Below are 4,325 nucleotides of genomic sequence, written 5' to 3' on the forward strand. Positions count from 1 at the left end.
ACAAATGACACAAACCATGTAGGGAAAGACTTTAGCAGTTTCATCCAAAGTTAGATTTATACCTACCATATGACCCAGTAACTCCAATCTTAGGTGTTTTGCAATAAAAGAAGAAACATATGTCTTCAAAAAGACTTCTAAAAAATAATTTTGGCATTTTTATTCATAAAAGCCAAATGCTGAAAACAACCCACATGTTCATTAAAAAGCGAATGAATAAATTAGTTGTAATTATGCAAAGGAATACTAATCAGCAATAAAGTGGAACAATTCCTAATACGTACAACAATATGGACAAATTTTACCAATATTATACTACATGAACAAAGTCAAACAGAGAAATACTCTGTTGCTCCATATGAGCATAAATATTCTAATTTTGTGAGAAAAGTATTTCATAAGCATAAACATTCTCAAAATTTATATAATGATTCATTTGTGGTTTCTGAATTTCACTCCCATAAGTTTTACCTATAAATTAAAACAAACTTTGAATTTTTGTCAGGACTTACTGGTATAAATCAGCAATTCGTAGTCAGTAAAAGCATGGAGATTATGGGTGGCAGCATCTCTGTTGAGCAAGCAAGTCACAGATATAAAAAGAACACAAGTTTACCTGTGCCAATGAAATTTAGTGTACTAAAAGCTATCAATACTACTGTACTTTATATATATTCAAAATATACATCACTCTTTCTTCCATATATAGGGACATTGCTTATGTCAAATATTACACATAGTATACATTTTATTAATCAACATTGACTAAACATCCAAAGATTTCTAGTTCTCAATTAAAAGCTAGGAGTAATAGCAATTAAAAAATCAGTGCATTTACTTAGAGTTGTTTATGAAAATGTTGAGCTCCAGGGGTTCTCTACCTACCCAACTTCATAGTCTTTTTCTGTCTTAAAACAAACAAATAAACAAAAAATGTGTGTGTAAGCTTATGTGCATACACATGCACACATGGGCATGCACACACACACACACACACACACACACACACACACACATTGATTTTAATTTGTGTTGGCCACTTATTTCTTATCATCCTTCATGCAGTATGGTTGATACATCATGTCTTTTCATGGAAGAAAACTGTTTTTTCCCCTCCCAGCTGTTGTCGATCTCAATCAGCTTCTTGGTTAACCATGGAACGTTTTACTCATTTCTTCTCCATCCCTAGAGTTTGCATTGCTTGAAATTTTACAGATCTTATGTACCCGTGGCATACCCTCTGAGTACCTATATGTATTAGCCCTGTTGTGTCTGGAAAATGTAATATATTTGTGTGTGTGTCCGTGTGTGAGTATGTGAAGAAGATGATACGTACCTTAACTTGTAGGTCAGAGGAAAACTTGAAGAGTTTTCCTCAAATCAAATTGCCCAAGATGAGATGCTTCAAATGTTTTCCTCAGTCCCTTAGACAAGATAATAGAAAAAGGTCATTCTTTACAATAGATTTTAATATTTACATAAAACATAAGAGAGTTCACAGAATCAGCAGTTAAGGTGGTGATTATTGACAAACTGTCTCCATAGACTAACAGTATCTCACAATGACTGGACACAGTTCTCACAACACCATACCTAGAGGAGATCCACATGTACTAAGTACCAACTACAAAAGAAGAAGGAGGAGCAGGATGAGGATGAGGAGGCAGAGATGTTATGAGGTACTTAACCTGGAACCTCATCTATGTTCTTATCTATCAAGGACACAAATCTAAATTTAATCATAGGGCAATATAAAATAGACCAAATTGAGATTTTATTACCTAAACTCTAAAGTACAAAGTTCAAAATGATAAAGAATGCACAGCAATGATTCCAAGTTAAAGGATCCAAAGGTTACAGTAATCTTGAGTATATCTTGCATGGTATGCTAAGAATTTGAATATGAACTTCAAGTTTGATACAAGTAGAGTTTAACTTGGAATTCATTTTTATGTTGTACATGCAATTGTGTGTGTGTGTAATATTTGTGTATGTGTCTCTCTGTGTGTGTGTGTGTGTGTCTATGTGCGTGTATCTCTGTGTGTAGTGTGGGTAGTTAGTAGAATATAATTGCTGTTCATAGTATGTTTTGAAATCCTCCATATGTAATGTTTTCAGCACTTTTACATAGTTCAAAAACTACAATGTATAAGGGTAAAATAACAAGAACTGAAGGAGAATTGGTAGAATGATAAACCATTAAGAAATTTTGGTCTAGGGCTTTTGGATGTTTTAGAAATAGTTGTGGCCTTTCTGCTCTTTGAACTGATATTAAAATAAAGATTTACAAAGTAGCACACTATCACTTGTTGGAATTTACACATCTTATGGACTTAAGTATCATCTTCTCTCTGAAAATAATCTTTAGAAAGAAAATTGAACTCTGCTGGAAAGCTAATTGAAAACTACATACTTTACATAAGAGATATTTAACAATGCATATATGCATGCTAATTATTAAATTGTAGTTTTATTTTAGTAAATTATTAAAATGATTCTTTTACATGTTGCATCTTCTTTCCCCTTTACTTTTGTCAAAACAATGTTTATTCATGGGTAGTGTATCAGTTTTCTATTAAAAATTAACGAGTTATTCAACAGTTTTAAAATTTGTACTTTATTATTTATTATTTATTATTATTTCCAATAAGATAATTATACTCTACTACTTTTAAATTTATTACTATACCTGATGAATTTGTAGTTTTGATATCCTATTTGGCTCTTTTTCCTATTGCAATAAACATATTGGTTGGAGATGAAGTAGTGTTGTATCTCATAATTTCAAATTTCCTTAAAATACTCAGAGCAGACAGAATTCATGTGCTGAGCTACTTGAAATCTGAAGAAGAAAATGATAAAATGACCTACCCTTATTACTGCACAACTGTCTTTTCATACCAAAACTGCCTTTAGTTAGTTGATTCAAACTAAATAATACATTGTTTATTAAGTATAGTTATTCATATAACAAAATTCAATGCTATACTTATTCCATTAAAGTTTAATATGTCTTGGTATATTGTTTCAGGGAATAAAACTCATAAACAGTAATAGTTACTACTTCAAATACAGAAGTGGGAAGACTAAACACAGCCATACTCTTTAAAAGAAAACCCAGTCCATTATTCTCATTAAGTGAATTAAATGGCATTTCAAATCAACCATTATAGCCCTATCAACTTTTTTCTACAATATTCATACATTATCATTAACATGAAATATTTTTCATTATAATACAATCAAAATTATCTGTGTCATAGGTACTATTCTCCAATAAGATGCTACAGACAAACGTCCAAAATAAGTGGTGCACAAACATTATCACTGTCACTCTCATATCTGGACATAAAAATTCATGGATACTTTGTATAGAGGAAGGCCTCTGATTTGCTTGAGTTAATTTTATATCCAACTACTTTGATGAAGTTGTTTATCAGGTTTAGGAGCTCTCTGGTAGAATTTTTGGGGTCACTTAAGTATACCATCATATCATCAGCAAATAGTGATAATTTGACTTCTTCCTTTCCAATGAAATTAGGGAAACCACATCCTTCACAATAGTTACAAATAATATAAAATAACTTGGTGTAACTCTAAGCAAGTAAAAGTTCTGTATGACAAGAACTTCAAGTCTCTGAAGAAGGAAATTGAAGAAGGTCTCAGAAGATGGGAAGACCTCCCATGCTCATGGATTGGCAGGATTAATATAGTAAAAATGGCCATCTTACCAAAGACAATGTACAGATTCAATGTAATCCCCATCAAATTTCCAACTCAATTCTTCACAGACTTAGAAAGAGCAGTTTGCAAATTCATCTGGAACAACAAAAAAACCCCAGGATAGCCAAAACTATTCTCAACAATAAAGGAACCTCTGGTAGAATCACAATCCTGGACCTTAAGCTGTACTACAGAGCAATTGTGATAAAAACTGCATGGTATTTTTACAGTGAAGGGCAGGTAGATCAATGGAACAGAATTGAAGACCCAGAAATTAACCCATGCATCTATGGTCACTTGATCTTTGACAAAGGAGCTAAAACCATACAGTGGAAAAAAGACAGCATTTTCAACAGATGGTGCTAGCTCAACTGGTGGTTAGCATGTCGAAAAATGCAAATGGAACAATTCCTATCTCCTTGTAAAAAGCTCAAGTCCAACTGAATAAGGGACCTCCACATCAAACCATCCAGATACATTGAAACTAATAGAAAAGAAACCGGGGAAGAACCTTGAGCAAATAGGCACAGGGGGAAATTTCCTGAAGAGAAAGCCAATAGCTTCTGCTCTAAGATCAAGAATTGACAAATGGGACCTCATAA

Source organism: Mastomys coucha, unplaced genomic scaffold (assembly GCF_008632895.1).
Source record: "Mastomys coucha isolate ucsf_1 unplaced genomic scaffold, UCSF_Mcou_1 pScaffold14, whole genome shotgun sequence".
NCBI lineage: Eukaryota > Metazoa > Chordata > Mammalia > Rodentia > Muridae > Mastomys > Mastomys coucha.